Below are 19,482 nucleotides of genomic sequence, written 5' to 3' on the forward strand. Positions count from 1 at the left end.
GCAGCTCAAGGACAGAACTACAGAACTAAAATAATAAATACAGAAAGGCACACGTGCATATCAATACATACACATTAAACGATCTGGGTCCAATAAGGGAGAGGCGTTGTGCCGCGAGGCGTTGCTTTATCTGTTTTTTTTAAACCAGGTTTGCTGTTCACTTGCGCAATAGTGTAGCAGCGGATGTAGAAACAATGTAACGTTTTTTCACATCGTATCTATCAAACAGAACAACATGTCAATAGATGCATCTCTATGATACATAAAAATGATTTTTAAATGTTTTATCTAAGAGGATATTTTCCTTTTCAAAATAATGAAATATTATCCGAGAAGCAGAGCAATCTGTTATGTATTAATTTCCGTGATGGGGTGGGTCATATTTTAATTTGGTCTTTTTGAGTAGCTATTGTACTTTCATGGACTGCAGAGTGTTGTCCAACGCGCGCATGCGTAGTGCAAGGGCTCACGGTAGGGGCGGAACACGCAGAACATTGCAGATAGCAATTCAACATCTAGAACTGCTACAGTTCTCGGCAACAATGTTCTAATGATAAATGGGATACATTTCTATCTTCAACGTTCTGAACTTTGCGCTCAGTGACCCTCTTGGCTAACTACGTGCATTTCGTACTATTAGGGCCGACAAAACGGCGCAGGAGCACGATTTGAAGTTTTGTGCATTCATTTAGCTAGTTTTCACAGTCGGATTAATTTCCAGGAACACTGTGCTTCATCTCACTCGTTTTGTGACTGGGTTGAGTTGTTTCGATGGTTATATCGCTCGACGGTTGAGACTCCGCGGTGTTGTTTTTCATCAAGCTCAAGAACAATTGACTGCATCACCATTATTTATTTTTTGGGGAATCGTTTTAACTGACTCGAATGTATATTACAACTGTCTCTGACATCTATTCCATCCACGTGTTTGCCACCTCTGCGTTCTTCTCATAGAGATGTATCGATTGACGTTTTGTTCCATTTGATAGGTAAGCTGTTAAAATTGTTGCAACATCCGCTGCTATTACTACTGTGTTCTGAAATTGACCGCAGAGTCCTTTAGCCTTTATTTTTGTTAGTCAAACAAACAAAATGGACAGATCCGGATTCATGAGTGGACCTCTGAAGAACACTTATAACAATCTAGCTGTTTGCATCGTGTGTTCTTACTCACTCGGCATCTTCCAAAACCACAGGTATTGGCTGCTGTTTATCATAGTTGAAGAGGGATTGGTTGGTCCGAATCTTGAGTTGTAGGGGCCTGTTTAGGGTTCTGGCCCCCCCCCCCAAAAAAAAACGGTTTACTGTGTAGAGAATAGGATGCTATTTGGGAAACAGTCACATTTTTGTACAGTAGCCGAGTCACACAGCCGAACGGATGACACAGTTCAAGGAACTGAAGCTCAGACTTATCGTTTTCCATCTCATTGCGTGATTTGAAATATTGGTGTGAATCCAATACTTAGGCTCAGCCTGGTAGTAAAGGCAGTGTTTTAAACCCTAGAGATCTGCTATGAATGTAATTGCGATGACCACTTGTTCTGAATCCTACCAGCCTATTGGGCATCATGCTAAGGGGATTGATTGCACTCTGTCTGCACCGGGTGTATGGCACAAATATAGTATAGTGATTTAACAGACGCTCTTATCCCGACGCAGATATCAGTAGCCGCCTATATATACCCCCCACCAAGGAGATACATCATGCCTTAACCATAAGGAATGTGATGGTGATGGGAAGTCATAATTATTCACCCTACTCTCTTTCTCTTCCTCTCTCTCTCTGCCCCTCTCTCTCTCTCTGCCCCTCTCTCTCTCTCTGCCCCTCTCTCTCTCTCTGCCCCTCTCTCTCTCTCTGCCCCTCTCTCTCTCTCTGCCCCTCTCTCTCTCTGCCCCTCTATCTCTCTGCCCCCCTCTCTATCTCTCTGCCCCCCTCTCTATCTCTCTGCCCCTCTCTCTATCTCTCTGCCCCTCTCTCTCTCTCTCTCTCTCTCTCTCTCTCTCTGCCCCTCTCTCTCTCTCTCTCTGCCCCTCTCTCTCTCTCTCTCTGCCCCTCTCTCTCGCTCTCTGCCCCTCTCTCTCTCTCTCTGCCCCTCTCTCTCTCTCTCTGCCCCTCTCTCTCTCTCTGCCCCTCTCTCTCTCTCTGCCCCTCTCTCTCTCTCTCTGCCCCTCTCTCTCTCTGCCCCTCTCTCTCTCTCTGCCCCTCTCTCTCTCTCTCTCTGCCCCTCTCTCTCTCTCTCTCTGCCCCTCTCTCTCTCTGCCCCTCTCTATCTCTATGCCCCTCTCTCTCTCGCTCTCTCTGCCACTTCCTTTGGCTCGCTGGGTGCAATAGCGGCAGCTGTCAGAACCACCAGACATCCTCCCACACAGCCTGCGCTCTGTCCTCGTCTCCCTTCGCCTTTTCCCCCTCTCCTTCTCTCCTTTTGAGCTCACAGAAAGGCTGCATTATGCCTGTTAGGTACAAGGGGCCAAAATAGAGTGGCAGAGGGAATGGCCGATCCCGCAGAGGGTAAACGGACTGCTTCTGAAGAGGGTGTCACTGGGCCTTTAGCATCGCCAGACCAGAAACATGTTATCTGTAGGGGTGGATGGGCAGCAGCTTGTAGAGACAGTGGGCTTGTAGAGACAGTGGGCGGCAGCTTGTAGAGACAGTGGGCGGCAGCTTGTAGAGACAGTGGGCGGCAGCTTGTAGAGACAGTGGGCTTGTAGAGACAGTGGGCTTGTAGAGACAGTGGGCAGCAGCTTGTAGAGACAGTGGGCATGTAGAGACAGTGGGCGGCAGCTTGTAGAGACAGTGGGCGGCAGCTTGTAGAGACAGTGGGCGGCAGCTTGTAGAGACAGTGGGCGGCAGCTTGTAGAGACAGTGGGCGGCAGCTTGTAGAGACAGTGGGCGGCAGCTTGTAGAGACAGTGGGCTTGTAGAGACAGTGGGCAGCAGCTTGTAGAGACAGTGGGCAGCAGCTTGTAGAGACAGTGGGCAGCAGCTTGTAGAGACAGTGGGCTTGTAGAGACAGTGGGCAGCAGCTTGTAGAGACAGTGGGCAGCAGCTTGTAGAGACAGTGGGCTTGTAGAGACAGTGGGCTTGTAGAGACAGTGGGCTTGTAGAGACAGTGGGCAGCAGCTTGTAGAGACAGTGGGCATGTAGAGACAGTGGGCGGCAGCTTGTAGAGACAGTGGGCGGCAGCTTGTAGAGACAGTGGGCGGCAGCTTGTAGAGACAGTGGGCTTGTAGAGACAGTGGGCTTGTAGAGACAGTGGGCAGCAGCTTGTAGAGACAGTGGGCATGTAGAGACAGTGGGCGGCAGCTTGTAGAGACAGTGGGCGGCAGCTTGTAGAGACAGTGGGCGGCAGCTTGTAGAGACAGTGGGCGGCGGCTTGTAGAGACAGTGGGCTTGTAGAGACAGTGGGCAGCAGCTTGTAGAGACAGTGGGCTTGTAGAGACAGTGGGCGGCAGCTTGTAGAGACAGTGGGCGGCAGCTTGTAGAGACAGTGGGCGGCAGCTTGTAGAGACAGTGGGCGGCAGCTTGTAGAGACAGTGGGCGGCAGCTTGTAGAGACAGTGGGCAGCAGCTTGTAGAGACAGTGGGCAGCAGCTTGAAGAGACAGTGGGCTTGTAGAGACAGTGGGCAGCAGCTTGTAGAGACAGTGGGCTTGTAGAGACAGTGGGCAGCAGCTTGTAGAGACAGTGGGCTTGTAGAGACAGTGGGCAGCAGCTTGTAGAGACAGTGGGCTTGTAGAGACAGTGGGCTTGTAGAGACAGTGGGCTTGTAGAGACAGTGGGCAGCAGCTTGTAGAGACAGTGGGCTTGTAGAGACAGTGGGCAGCAGCTTGTAGAGACAGTGGGCAGCAGCTTGTAGAGACAGTGGGCGGCCTTTGTTTTTGGAGGACTTTGCTGAGATAGGGCTTTAACAACTCATTTGTATTTGCGGTTGATGGTGTATTGCTGTTTGGTATCCTTTCAAATTTCAAGTTAATTATGGCGTAATAAATACATGGGAAATCTTACTCAGCTGAGCTTGCACATACAAAAAAAAAAGCATTCACACTCACAAAAAAAAACAACATTCACACTCACAGGAACTAACTCGGGTTCATATAATACCCTTTTGCCAAGTAATAGTGTGTGTGTCAGTCTTCGAGAGAAAATGGTCGCCTTGGGCCAAGGCAGTAGTTCTCCCAGTTAGGTCACTGACCTCTGGCTCTGACCCTCTCTATAAACAATAGCCAGCATACAGAGTTGCAGTTCTCACACACACAGAGCTCCTTTGTAGCCGGATGGAGCTAAACAACAGAGCGAATAGTCAAATGGCAAACCAGTGAAGGAAAGAATCGAGCCGGATGGAACTAAATGAGTGAAACTGTTACCCTGACTTGCGGACTGGTGCCTAGCTTGAGCAACACATGGAGCTGTGCAGAACAAAAGCTCTTAGCACTATTGTGGTTGCAGCAACATGCATTCTGACTCTGCCTGTAGTGTCTAGCTTGGAATCTGAACTGATATGTACCGTTTCACTTCACCAGGTCGATGGGAGTATATCAGTTTGAGTTCCCGGCTATATAGTTGCCGTGAAATGTTCAAATGTTCAATGCTGCCTAACTAATGCTTTAGGTGATATCCACCTCTCAGCCAATCAGATAATGCCAGGTCACATATATATATCATCATCATCAGGCATATCCAGGTCAGTTAATGGTCTGTCCTAATGTGATTGACTGTGCTTTAGAATAGATTGGTATACTTTTAATATCCCATAGAGAAATTGACTCGAGACAGGCATATTTGACATGCAATTTCTATGTTGTTGTCTTAGGTCTTTATGTAGTGTTGTCTGTCACTTGTCGTGATGTGTGTTCTGTCCTATATTTCTATTTCATTCATTTATTTTTAATCCCAGACCCCGTCCCCGCAGGAGGCCTTTTGGTAGGCCTTCAATTGTAAATAGGAATTTGTTCTTAACGGACTTGCCTAATTAAATCATAAAATATACAAAAATACAGATAACATACATCAGATGACATATAAATACACAGTATTGCCACAACTATATCTTCTACTGTGTTTCATTTCTACGAGCGTGAAGTTCACAGGAACATGTCAAATTGAATGTCAAATGAAAGCGAAGAGTCAATATTTTTAGTTGTTGTTGATATTAGGGCATATATACATTTTTAACCATTGTCCATCCTAATAATTAAGTATAAGCAAAGGCTTAGATTTGTGGTCAAACAGATGAAACAAGGGGGTGTTAGGAAACATCTACCAGAAAAAGTCTTTAAGTTATTCGAAATGCATGAAAACAATGTTGTGAACTAAAGACTCCTGCCAACTAATAAACACTTTACAGGGCATTCGGAAAGTATTCAGACCCCTTCACTTTTTCCACATTTTTGTTACGTTACAGACTTGTTCTAAAAGGGATTCAATTGTTTTTTTCCCCCTCCTCAGCCTACACACACTACCCCATAATGACATCACAATAACCCCATAATGACATCACAATAACCCCATAATGACATCACAATAACCCCATAATGACATCACAATACCCCATAATGACATCACAATACCCCATAATGACATCACAATACCCCCATAATGACATCACAATACCCCCATAATGACATCACAATACCCCCATAATGACATCACAATACCCCCATAATGACATCACAATACCCCCATAATGCCATCACAATACCCCATAATGACATCACAATACCCCATAATGACATCACAATACCCCCATAATGACATCACAATACCCCATAATGACAAAGCAAAAACGGGTATTTAGACATTTTTACCAAATGTACCAAAAATAGAAAAATTATATAACGTTTCCATAAGTATTCAGACCGTGTACTCAGTACTTAGTTGAAGCACCTCTGTCAGCGATTACAGCATTGAGTCTTCTTGGGTATGATGCTACAAGCTTGTCACATCTGTATTTGGGGAGTTTCTCCCATTCTTCTCTGCAGATCCTCTCAAGCTCTGTCAAGTTGGATGGGGAGCGTCGCTGCACAGCTATTTTCAGGTCTCTTCAGAGATGTTCGATTAGGTTCAAGTCGGGGCTCTGCCTGGGCCACTCAAGGACATTCAGACACTTGTCCTGAAGCCACTCTTCCGTTATCTTGGTTGTGTGCTTAGAGTCGTTGTCCTGTTGGAAGAACCATCGCCCCCAGTCTGAGGTCCTGAGCGCTCTGGAGCAGGTTTTCATCAATGATCTCTCTGTACTTTGCTCCGTTCATCTTTCCCTTCGATCCTGACTAGTCTCCATTAGACTCTTAACGGTTTTAAAGTCACCTTTGACCTCCTGATAAAATCCCTGAGATGTTTCCTTCCTAATTCACACACTTATCAAGTAAAACAACCCTGGTCATCCCTGCTGCCTCTGGTGTTGCAGACTCACTAAGCATATGCTTCGTTTGTAAATCAAGTCTGAGTGTTGGAGTGTGCCTCTGCTTATCCATAAATGTAAAAAAAACAAGAACATTATGCCGTCTAGTTTGCTTTGTATATGGAATATAATAAATATATATAATATTATATATGGAATTTGAAATTATTTATACTTCTTTTGATACTTAAGTATGTAAAACCAAATACTTTGACTTTTACTCAAGTATGATTTTACTGGGTGACTTTCACTTTTACTTGAGTCATTTTCTATTAAGGTATCTTTACTTTTACTCAAGTATGACTGTTTACTTTTTCCAGTAGTAACCACAGTAGTAGTAACCACAGTAGTAGTAACCACAGTAGTAGTAACCACAGTAGTAGTAACCACAGTAGTAGTAACCACAGTAGTAGTAACCACAGTAGTAACCACAGTAGTAGTAACCACAGTAGTAGTAACCACAGTAGTAGTAACCACAGTAGTAGTAACCACAGTAGTAGTAACAGCAGTAGTAGTAACAGTAGTAGTAGTAACAGTAGTAGTAGTAACGGCAGTAGTAACAGCAGCAGTAGTAGTAGTAGTAGTAGCAGTAGCAGCAGTAGTAGTAGTAGTAGTAGTAGTAGCAGCAGTAGTAGTAGTAGCAGCAGTAGTAGTAGTAACAGCAGCAGTAGTAGTAGTAACAGCAGCAGTAGCAGCAGTAGTAGTAGTAGTAGCAGCACTAACAGCAGTAGTAGTAGTAACAGCAGTAGTAACAGCAGTAGTAGTAACAGCAGTAGCAGCATTAGTAACAGCAGCAGTAGTAGTAACAGTAGTAGTAGTAGTAACAGCAGTATTAGCAGCAGTAGTAGTAGTAACAGCAGCAGTAGTAGTAGTAGTAACAGCAGCAGTAACAGCAGCAGTAGTATTAGTAGCAGCAGTAGTATTAGTAGTAGTAGTAGTAGTAATAGTAGTAACAGCAGCAGTAGTATTAGTAGTATTAGTAGTATTAGTATTAGTAGTAGTAGTAACAGCAGCAGTAGTATTAGTAGTAGTAGTAGTAACAGCAACAGTAGTAGTAGTAGTAGTAGTAACATCAGTAGTAACAGCTGCAGTAGTAGTAGTAACAGCTGCAGTAGTAGTAGTAACAGCAGCAGTAACAGCAGCAGTAGTATTAGTAGTAGTAGTAACAGCAGTAGTAGCAGCAGTAGTAGTAGTAGTACCAGCAGTCGTAACAGCAGTAGTAACAGCAGCAGTAACATCAGTAGAAACAGCTGCAGTAGAAACAGCTGCAGTAGTAACAGTAGAAACAGCTGCAGTAGTGACAGTAGAAACAGCTGCAGTAGTAACAGTAGAAACAGCTGCAGTAGTAACAGTAGAAACAGCTGCAGTAGTAACAGTAGAAACAGCTGCAGTAGTGACAGTAGAAACAGCTGCAGTAGAAACAGCTGCAGTAGTAACAGTAGAAACAGCAGCAGTAGAAACAGCTGCAGTAGTAACAGTAGAAACAGCTGCAGTAGTAACAGTAGAAACAGCTGCAGTAGTGACAGTAGAAACAGCTGCAGTAGAAACAGCTGCAGTAGTGACAGTAGAAACAGCTGCAGTAGTGACAGTAGAAACAGCTGCAGTAGAAACAGCTGCAGTAGTAACAGTAGAAACAGCAGCAGTAGAAACAGCTGCAGTAGTAACAGTAGAAACAGCAGCAGTAGAAACAGCTGCAGTAGTAACAGTAGAAACAGCTGCAGTAGTAACAGTAGAAACAGCTGCAGTAGTAACAGTAGAAACAGCTGCAGTAGTAACAGTAGAAACAGCTGCAGTAGTAACAGCAGCAGTAGTAACAGTAGAAACAGCAATAGTAACAGCTGCAGTAGTAACAGTAGTAACAGCTGCAGTAGAAACAGTAGTAACAGCTGCAGTAGTAACAGTAGAAACAGCTGCAGTAGTAACAGTAGAAACAGCTGCAGTAGTAACAGTAGAAACAGCTGCAGTAGTAACAGTAGAAACAGCTGCAGTAGTAACAGTAGAAACAGCTGCAGTAGTAACAGTAGAAACAGCTGCAGTAGTAACAGTAGAAACAGCTGCAGTAGTAACAGTAGAAACAGCTGCAGTAGTAACAGTAGAAACAGCAATAGTAACAGCTGCAGTAGTAACAGTAGAAACAGCTGCAGTAGTAACAGTAGAAACAGCAGCAGTAGTAACAGTAGAAACAGCTGCAGTAGTAACAGTAGAAACAGCTGCAGTAGTAACAGTAGAAACAGCTGCAGTAGTAACAGCTGCAGTAGTAACAGTAGAAACAGCAGCAGTAGTAACTGTAGAAACTGCAGTAGTAACAGTAGAAACAGCAGCAGTAGTAACAGTAGAAACAGCAGTAGCGGTAGTAACAGTAGAAACAGCAGTAGCAGTAGTAACGGTAGAAACTGCAGTCGAAACGGCAGTAGTAACAGTAGAAACAGCTGCAGTAGTAACAGTAGAAACAGCAGCAGTAGTAACAGTAGAAACAGCAGCAGTAGTAACAGTAGAAACAGCAGTAGCGGTAGTAACGGTAGAAACAGCAGTAGCGGTAGTAACGGTAGAAACAGCAGTAGCGGTAGTAACGGTAGAAACAGCAGTAGCGGTAGTAACGGTAGAAACAGCAGTAGCGGTAGTAACGGTAGAAACAGCAGTAGCGGTAGTAACGGTAGAAACAGCAGTAGCGGTAGTAACGGTAGAAACAGCAGTAGCGGTAGTAACGGTAGTAACGGTAGAAACAGCAGTAGCGGTAGTAACGGTAGAAACAGCAGTAGCGGTAGTAACGGTAGAAACAGCAGTAGCGGTAGTAACGGTAGAAACAGCAGTAGCGGTAGTAACGGTAGAAACAGCAGTAGCGGTAGTAACGGTAGAAACAGCAGTAGCGGTAGTAACGGTAGAAACAGCAGTAGCGGTAGTAACGGTAGAAACAGCAGTAGCGGTAGTAACGGTAGAAACAGCAGCAGTAGTAACGGTAGAAACAGCAGTAGCGGTAGTAACGGTAGAAACAGCAGTAGCGGTAGTAACGGTAGAAACAGCAGTAGCGGTAGTAACGGTAGAAACAGCAGTAGCGGTAGTAACGGTAGAAACAGCAGTAGCGGTAGTAACGGTAGAAACAGCAGTAGCGGTAGTAACGGTAGAAACAGCAGTAGCGGTAGTAACGGTAGAAACAGCAGTAGCGGTAGTAACGGTAGAAACAGCAGTAGCGGTAGTAACGGTAGAAACAGCAGTAGCGGTAGTAACGGTAGAAACAGCAGTAGCGGTAGTAACGGTAGAAACAGCAGTAGCGGTAGTAACGGTAGAAACAGCAGTAGCGGTAGTAACGGTAGAAACAGCAGTAGCGGTAGTAACGGTAGAAACAGCAGTAGCGGCAGTAGCGGTAGAAACAGCAGTAGCGGTAGAAACAGCAGTAGCGGTAGTAACGGTAGAAACGGCAGTAGTAACAGTGGCAGCAGAAACAGCAGCAGTAGATGTGATTTATTAGGACCCCCAATTAACCGACGCCAACGGCGACAGCTAGTTTTACTGGGGTTCCGACATATAACGAAAAATACATTACAGACAAGACTTTTCAATTTAAAAAATGTGTGTGTGCATCTATCAGTTACATACATGTCAGTACATACACAACAACAAGTATATCACATGGGGGAGAGGCGTTGTGCCATGAGGTGTTGCTTTAATGTTTCTTAAAGCAAGAAATTACAGTCAGTCTTTCCTCAACTCTCAGCCAAGAGAGACTAGCATACATAGTATTAATATTAGCCCTCTAACTACAATGAAGAGCAAGATGTGCCGCTCTGTTCTGCAGCTTAACTAGGTCTTTCTTTGCATCAGTTGACCATATGACTGGACAATAATCGAGATGAGATCAAACTTGAGCCTGCAGGACATGTTTTGTGGAGTGTGGTGTCAAAACTCGGAGCATCTCTTTTATTACGGACAGACCTCTCCCCATCTTTATAACCATTGAGTCTATATGTTTAGACCATGACAGTTTACAATCTGGTAATACCAAGTAATTTAATCTCCTCAACTTGTTCAACAGCCACACCATTCATTACCAGATTCAGCAGAGGTCTAGAACTTAGGGAATGATTTGTACTAAATACAATGCTCTTAGTTTTAGAAATGTTCAGGACCAGTTTATTACTGGCCACCTATTCCAAAACAGACCTACAACTCTGTAAGGGTTTCAGTGACTTCATCAGCTGTGGTTGCTGATGTGTATATAGATTAATCATCAGCGTAAATTGACACACATACTTTGTTTAATGCCAGGTCATTGGTGAAAATAATAGTAGAGGGCCTAGAGAGCTGCCCTGCGGTACACCACACTTTAGATGTTTGACATTAGATAAGCTTCCGTTAAAGAAAACCCTTTGAATTCTATTAGATTGCCATATCGTGGATTCAGAGCTGAGGTTGAAAATCCATAACGCATAAAGTTTTCTCAACAATAGATGATGGTCAATATCAAAAGCTACATTGAAATCTTACTGTACAGCTCCCACAGTCGTCTCATCAATTTATTTTTCACCAATCATCAGTCATTTGTGTCAGTGCGGTACTCTATAAGCATACTGAAAGTCTGTTGTTAATTTGTTTACAGAGAAATAGCATTGTATTTGGTGAAACACTATTTTTTCCCCCAACAGTTTGCTAAGAGCTGGCAGCCAGCTGATAGGTCTGCTGTTAGAACCAGTAATGGCCACTTTACCACTCTTGGGTAGAGGAATTACTGTAGCTGAGAACAGACTTTCCTCTTGGCTCAGATTTAAAGATGTGACAGGTAAGAGTGGCTATAGAGTCAGCTATTATCCTCAGTACCTTTCCATCTAACATGCTGACCAAACTGGACGTGCGCACATTGTTTTTGTTCCCCCACACCAGAAGCGATCAGGACACGCAGGTTAAAATATCAAAACAAACTCTGAACCAATTATATTAATTTGAGGTCGAAAAGCATTAAACACTTTTGACAATTTATCTAGCTAGCTTGCTGTTGCTAGCTAATTTGTCCTGGGATATAAACATTGTGTTATTTTACCTGAAATGCACAAGGTCCTCTACGCTGATAATTAATCCACAGATAAAACGGTAAACCAAATTCCTTTCTCGTCATCCCTCCTCCTTCCTCATGCTGCTTCTTATTATTTTGGACTTTAATAGGGTGGTTGGCAACCAACTTTACAGCGTCACACTCCAGTAGGTTGTAGTAGAAGTTCATCTTTCAATCAACCATGTGGGTATTTTTATTTTTTATTTATTTAACCTTTATTTAACCAGGCAAGTCAGTTAAGAACAGATTCTTATTTTCAATGACGGCCTAGGAACAGTGGGTTAACTGCCTGTTCAGGGGCAGAACGACAGATTTGTACCTTGTCAGCTCGGGGGTTTGAACTTGCAACCTTCCGGTTACTAGTCCAACTAGTATATGCTCATAACCTATGAGGAGATGTGAGAGGCCAGATTTATTTTGCAGTGCTCGCGCACGTGACTTGTCTAGTATGATTAGCATGTAAGTTGTCAACGCCAGGAGGTTTGTCATTTTCATTTTGTTGTTTTATTTAACCTACGTTTTAACTAGGCAAGTCCGTTAAGAACAAATTCTTATTTACAACGACGGCCTACCCCGGCCAAACCCGGATGACGCTGGGGCCAATTGTGCACTGCCCTATGGGACTTGTTAACAGTTATTGTCCATAATTGTTGGTTACACGATTGCTGTATATGATAGTTGTGCCATCCTTAGCCTTTAGACTATCGACCAACATCGTAGAGATGTTGCGTTGACGTACTTCAATATCTTCTCTCTGGGACTGTCTATTTCATGATGTTAGTTAGCTGTGCCTCTACCTCTGTAGTCAGTCTGTATCACAGAGCACATCATGTCTCCATGCTGAGAGAGGCTTTCATTGAAGCCAACTTCCTGGTTCCTGTTGTAGCCTCAGGCACATGTCACGCAGCACGACAGGCATTCTACTCTACTGTACTGCATGCACTGCAGCATGTATAGAGGAAACTGTGTGTGTGTGTGTGTGTGTGTGTGTGTGTGTGTGTGTGTGTGTGTGTGTGTGGGTGGAAGCCTGGTGGTGTCCATCAGAAAGTATGTAGGCTGAGTTCACTTTGCTGAATTGTCAGTCAGGAACCAAGGCTAGCAGAGATTCGACTGCACTTCAGACCTCTGCAACTAAAGTATGTCTGACCCACACACACTCTGAGATCAGTAGGACCAGACTACAAAGACTGTGTAGTGTCTTCCTGTAAAGGGAAAGGCTGTGTAGTGTCTTCCTGTAAAGGGAAAGGCTGTGTAGTGTCTTCCTGTAAAGGGAAAGGCTGTGTAGTGTCTTCCTGTAAAGGGAAGGGCTGTGTAGTGTCTTCCTGTAAAGGGAAAGGCTGTGTAGTGTCTTCCTGTAAAGGGAAAGGCTGTGTAGTGTCTTCCTGTAAAGGGAAAGGCTGTGTAGTGTCTTCCTGTAAAGGGAAGGGCTGTATAGTGTCTTCCTGTAAAGGGAAGGGCTGTGTAGTGTCTTCCTGTAAAGGGAAGGGCTGTGTAGTGTCTTCCTGTAAAGGGAAGGGCTGTGTAGTGTCTTCCTGTAAAGGGAAGGGCTGTGTAGTGTCTTCCTGTAAAGGGAAGGGCTGTGTAGTGTCTTCCTGTAAAGGGAAGGGCTGTGTAGTGTCTTCCTGTAAAGGGAAGGGCTGTGTAGTGTCTTCCTGTAAAGGGAAGGGCTGTGTAGTGTCTTCCTGTAAAGGGAAGGGCTGTGTAGTGTCTTCCTGTAAAGGGAAGGGCTGGGTTGGGTTAGAGGTAGGGGGTTAGGGTGGGGTTAGGGGGTGGGGTTAGGGGGTAGGGTTGAGTTTCCCTACGCTATGATGTTGGGCCTATCCAAGGAGTTTCCCTATGCTATGATGTTGGGCCTATCCAAGGAGTTTCCCTACACTATGATGTTGGCCTATGCTATGATGTTGGGCCTATCCACGGAGTTTCCCTACACTATGATGTTGGCCTATGCTATGATGGGGGGGGGACTTTGCCCAGACCCTCTCCTGTTGCTATCAATATAACATACCCAGATGTATTGTCATACAGATCGATATGTAAACAACAGTAAATCAAATTGATATCTCAAAAGCATCCGTTTGATTTGGGTTTCCTCTGTCGTTCTTACATTTGCAAAAGTCTTGAACGGCTGGTCAGGGATGTTTTCATGGTTAGTGTGTTTGGGGAGGCAGGGTAGCCTAGTGGTTAGAGCGTTGGACTAGTAACCGAAAGGTTGCAAGTTCAAATCCCCGAGCTGACAAGGTACAAATCTGTTTTTTTTTTTAATTAATTTTTTTATATATTTTTTTCCCCTTTATTTAACTAGGCAAGTCAGTTAAGAACAAATTCTTATTTTCAATGACGGCCTAGGAACAGTGGGTTAACTGCCTGTTCAAGGGCAGAACGACAGATTTTGTACCTTGTCAGCTCGGGGATTTGAACTTGCAACCTTTCGGCCCCTGAACAGGCAGTTAACCCACTGTTCCTAGGCTGTCATTGAAAATAAGAATTTGTTCTTAACAGACTTGCCTAGTTAAATAAATGTAACATAAATAACTTTAGACACGTCAGCTAATCTATTTCTGCATGTGTAGGAAGTGTGTGCTTGACCTTTGACCCGATAAAGGGCAACAGTATGTGGTATTACTCCTCATCATTACAACACCATGTGGAACGGTAGGTCATACATTATATGACTGGGAGCCTTCAAGTGTTCTGACTTCTCCTGCTGCTCCGCACACACCGTAGCTCTGTTGACCTGACTTCTCCTGCTGCTCCACACACACCGTAGCTGTGTTGACCTGACTTCTCCTGCTGCTCCGCGCACACCGTAGCTGTGTTGACCTGACTTCTCCTGCTGCTCTACACACACCGTAGCTGTGTTGACCCGACTTCTCCTGCTGCCCCACACACACCGTAGCTGTGTTGACTTCTCCTGCTGCTCTATACACACCGTAGCTGTGTTGACCTGACTTCTCCTGCTGCTCCACACACACCGTAGCTGTGTCGACCTGACTTCTCCTGCTGCTCCACACACACCGTAGCTGTGTTGACCTGACTTCTCCTGCTGCTCCGCGCACACCGTAGCTGTGTTGACCTGACCTCTCCTGCTGCTCCACGCACACCGTAGCTGTGTTGACCTGACTTCTCCTGCTGCTCTACACACACCGTAGCTGTGTTGACTTCTCCTGCTGCTCCGCGCACACCGTAGCTGTGTTGACCTGACTTCTCCTGCTGCTCCACACACACCGTAGCTGTGTTGACCTGACTTCTCCTGCTGCTCCGCGCACACCGTAGCTGTGTTGACCTGACCTCTCCTGCTGCTCCACGCACACCGTAGCTGTGTTGACCTGACTTCTCCTGCTGCTCTACACACACCGTAGCTGTGTTGACCCGACTTGCGTTTTTTAAAATGAGTGTCTGTAGCGTAGTAACCATGGATGAAAGGTGTTTTCAAAGGGAAATGTCGTAGGTCCTCCTCACTACCAGTCACTCTAGCTGTGCAGCAAAAAATTAAATGAACAAGAAAAAACGACAGCAGACATTACACTCACAGAAGTTCCAAGTGAATAAAGACATTTCAAAAGTACAAAAGGGAAAATAAATAAGCATAAATATGGGTTGTATTTACAATGGTGTTTGTTCTTCACTGGTTTCCCTTTTCTTTGTGGCAACAGGTCACAAATCTTGCTGCTGTGATGGCACACTGTGGAATTTCACCCAGTAGATATGGGAGTTTATCAAAATCTGGTTTGTTTTCTAATTCTTTGTGGATCTGTGTAATCTGAGGGAAATATGTCTCTAAAATATGGTCATAAATTGGGCAGGAGGTTAGGAAGTGCAGCTCTGTTTCCACCTCATTTTGTGGGCAGTGGCTCTTCTCTTGAGAGCCAGGTCTGCCTAAAGAATAGCAAGGCTATGCTCACTGAGTCTGTACATAGTCAAATATTTCCTTCATATTGACGCATATCCCCCAGTAGTTATTGGGGTCAAATTTGTTTCCACTTTTGTGGATTGGGGTGATCAGTCCTTGGTGCCAAATATTGGGGAAGATGCCAGAGCTAAGGATGATGTTAAAGAGTTTTAGTATAGCCAATTGGAATTTGTTGTCTGCATATTTTATCATTTCATTGAGGATACCATCAACACCACAGGCCTTTTTGGGGTTGGAGGGTTTGTATTTAGTCCTGTAGGTCATTCAATGTAATTGGAGAATCCAGTGGGTTCTGGAATCCAGTGTGTTCTGGAATTCAGTGGGTTCTGGAATCCAGTGGGTTCTGGAATCCAGTGTGTTCTGGAATCCAGTGGGTTCTGGAATCCAGTGTGTTCTGGAATCCAGTGTGTTCTGGAATCCAGTGGGTTCTGGAATCCAGTGGGTTCTGGAATCCAGTGGGTTCTGGAATCCAGTGGGTTCTGGTCTTTAATAGTTGATTCTATAATTTGTATTTGATCATGTATATGCTTTTGCTGTTTGTTCTTTTGTTATAGAGACAAAAAGATTGGAGAAGTGGTTTGTCCAGACATCTCCATTTTGGATAGATACAGTGGGGCCCCACTGTAATTCTGCATGTTTGTTTTCATTCAAATTTTCCCAGAAGTGGTTAGATTCTATGGATTATTCAATTACATTGAGCTGATTTCTGACGTGCTGTTCCTTCTTTTTCCGTAGTGTATTTCTGTATTGTTTTAGTGATTCACCCTAGTGAAGGTGGAAGCCTGGTGGTGTCCATCAGAAAGTATGTAGGCTGAGTTCACTTTGCTGAATTGTCAGTCAGGAACCAAGGCTAGCAGAGATTCGACTGCACTTCAGACCTCTGCAACTAAAGTATGTCTGACCCACACACACTCTGAGATCAGTAGGACCAGACTACAAAGACTGTGTAGTGTCTTCCTGTAAAGGGAAAGGCTGTGTAGTGTCTTCCTGTAAAGGGAAAGGCTGTGTAGTGTCTTCCTGTAAAGGGAAAGGCTGTGTAGTGTCTTCCTGTAAAGGGAAGGGCTGTGTAGTGTCTTCCTGTAAAGGGAAAGGCTGTGTAGTGTCTTCCTGTAAAGGGAAAGGCTGTGTAGTGTCTTCCTGTAAAGGGAAAGGCTGTGTAGTGTCTTCCTGTAAAGGGAAGGGCTGTATAGTGTCTTCCTGTAAAGGGAAGGGCTGTGTAGTGTCTTCCTGTAAAGGGAAGGGCTGTGTAGTGTCTTCCTGTAAAGGGAAGGGCTGTGTAGTGTCTTCCTGTAAAGGGAAGGGCTGTGTAGTGTCTTCCTGTAAAGGGAAGGGCTGTGTAGTGTCTTCCTGTAAAGGGAAGGGCTGTGTAGTGTCTTCCTGTAAAGGGAAGGGCTGTGTAGTGTCTTCCTGTAAAGGGAAGGGCTGGGTTGGGTTAGAGGTAGGGGGTTAGGGTGGGGTTAGGGGGTGGGGTTAGGGGGTAGGGTTGAGTTTCCCTACGCTATGATGTTGGGCCTATCCAAGGAGTTTCCCTATGCTATGATGTTGGGCCTATCCAAGGAGTTTCCCTACACTATGATGTTGGCCTATGCTATGATGTTGGGCCTATCCACGGAGTTTCCCTACACTATGATGTTGGCCTATGCTATGATGGGGGGGGGACTTTGCCCAGGTCACAAATCTTGCTGCTGTGATGGCACACTGTGGAATTTCACCCAGTAGATATGGGAGTTTATCAAAATCTGGTTTGTTTTCTAATTCTTTGTGGATCTGTGTAATCTGAGGGAAATATGTCTCTAAAATATGGTCATAAATTGGGCAGGAGGTTAGGAAGTGCAGCTCTGTTTCCACCTCATTTTGTGGGCAGTGGCTCTTCTCTTGAGAGCCAGGTCTGCCTAAAGAATAGCAAGGCTATGCTCACTGAGTCTGTACATAGTCAAATATTTCCTTCATATTGACGCATATCCCCCAGTAGTTATTGGGGTCAAATTTGTTTCCACTTTTGTGGATTGGGGTGATCAGTCCTTGGTGCCAAATATTGGGGAAGATGCCAGAGCTAAGGATGATGTTAAAGAGTTTTAGTATAGCCAATTGGAATTTGTTGTCTGCATATTTTATCATTTCATTGAGGATACCATCAACACCACAGGCCTTTTTGGGGTTGGAGGGTTTGTATTTAGTCCTGTAGGTCATTCAATGTAATTGGAGAATCCAGTGGGTTCTGGAATCCAGTGTGTTCTGGAATTCAGTGGGTTCTGGAATCCAGTGTGTTCTGGAATCCAGTGTGTTCTGGAATCCAGTGTGTTCTGGAATCCAGTGGGTTCTGGAATCCAGTGGGTTCTGGAATCCAGTGGGTTCTGGTCTTTAATAGTTGATTCTATAATTTGTATTTGATCATGTATATGCTTTTGCTGTTTGTTCTTTTGTTATAGAGACAAAAAGATTGGAGAAGTGGTTTGTCCAGACATCTCCATTTTGGATAGATACAGTGGGGCCCCACTGTAATTCTGCATGTTTGTTTTCATTCAAATTTTCCCAGAAGTGGTTAGATTCTATGGATTATTCAATTACATTGAGCTGATTTCTGACGTGCTGTTCCTTCTTTTTCCGTAGTGTATTTCTGTATTGTTTTAGTGATTCACCCTAGTGAAGGTGTAGACTCAGGTTTTCTGGGTCTTTCTTGGGTTTTTACGTTCTTCATCAAAACAATTGTTGTAGCTTTTTTTTTTCTTAGGTTGTCTGCTTACATTTTTTAGATTTGATAGAGAATCTGAGAGGTCAAATATACTGTTTAGGTTTTCTACTGCCAAGTTTACACCGTCACTATTACAGTGAAACATTTTGTCCAGGAAGGTCTAGAAGGGATTGAATTTGTTGCCTAATTGTTTTTTGGTAGGTTTCCACACTACTTTCCTTCTATAGATAGCATTTGGCATGATTGAGCATTGCTCTGTCCAAGTAGACTGTGATTTTGCTGTGGTCTGACGGATGTCAGTGGGCTGACTGTGAACGCTCTAAGAGAGACTGTGTTGAGGTCCGTGATAAAGTAGTCTACAGTACTACTGCTAAGAGATGAGCTATAGGTGTCCTACCGTAGGAGTCCCCTCGAAGCCTAACATTGACTATGTATTGACTATGTACCCATTGAGTTTCCCCCACCAGGATGGAGAAGCTGTCATCATTAAAGTATGGGGATTGTCCTCTGTCTCTCTGTGTCTCTGTCTCTCTCTCTAATTTGCTTTATTGGCATGACGTAACAATGTACATATTGCCAAAGCTTACTTTGGATATTTACAATATGAAGATAATAAGAATCAACATTGTCAATGGGACAACAGTAACAACAATAACAACAATAACAACAGCAACAACAACAATAACAACAGTAACAACAATAACAACAGCAACAACAACAATAACAACAATAACAACAGTAACAACAATAACAACAGCAACAACAATAACAACAATAGCAACAACAATAACAACAGTAACAACAATAACAACAGTAACAACAATAACCAAGGGTCTAAACAACCGGGACGACAGTAACAACAATAACCAAGGGTCTAAACAACCGGGACGACAGTAACAACAATAACCAAGGGTTTAAACACCTGGGACGACAGTAACAACAATAACCAAGGGTCTAAACAACCGGGACGACAGAATCAACAATAACCAAGGGTCTAAACAACCGGGACGACAGTAACAACAATAACCAAGGGTCAAAATAACCAGACATTGAACAATAACTATAAGCATACAGTAGAGTACATGTGCAGGTTGATTGGTCTGTCAGACACTGTCCCTCAACTTATGGCAGGCAGCAATGTAGTGCTCTGCCAACCCACAGCTCTCTGCGTCCTCCCCCAACAGGACGGGTAGCCTATCCTCATCAGAGAGGTCTTTTGAATTGAAACCTTGAATCAGGGTTTATAATTTGGGGAAATGACACTAATTGTTTCATTTTTAAAATATTTTGTCAGGAAATGCAGCTCCGTCTCAGGTTCTGCTGTGGTGCAGTGGTTGCACAGCCTTGCCTCTACAGGGAGCCAGGTTTTCCTGTGTCTACCCTTCTCAATGGCAAGGCTGTGCTCACTGAGCCTATACTTTGTCAAGGTTTTGATCAGTAA

The 19,482-nt window shown here is 44.2% G+C and overlaps 1 protein-coding gene across 1 annotated transcript in view; it reads left to right on the forward strand.

The window, feature by feature from the left end:
- Positions 1-460: 460 nt before the first annotated feature.
- Positions 461-19,482, forward strand: part of LOC109880940 (tyrosine-protein kinase CSK) — a 37,971-nt gene continuing 18,949 nt past the window's right edge. The window contains exon 1 of the mRNA XM_031801581.1: positions 461-989. The gene's annotated coding sequence lies outside the window, so the exon portion shown is untranslated. The remainder of the gene's footprint in view (positions 990-19,482) is intronic.

The sequence above is a fragment of the Oncorhynchus kisutch genome, linkage group LG22 (genome assembly GCF_002021735.2).
Source record: "Oncorhynchus kisutch isolate 150728-3 linkage group LG22, Okis_V2, whole genome shotgun sequence".
Lineage (NCBI taxonomy): Eukaryota > Metazoa > Chordata > Actinopteri > Salmoniformes > Salmonidae > Oncorhynchus > Oncorhynchus kisutch.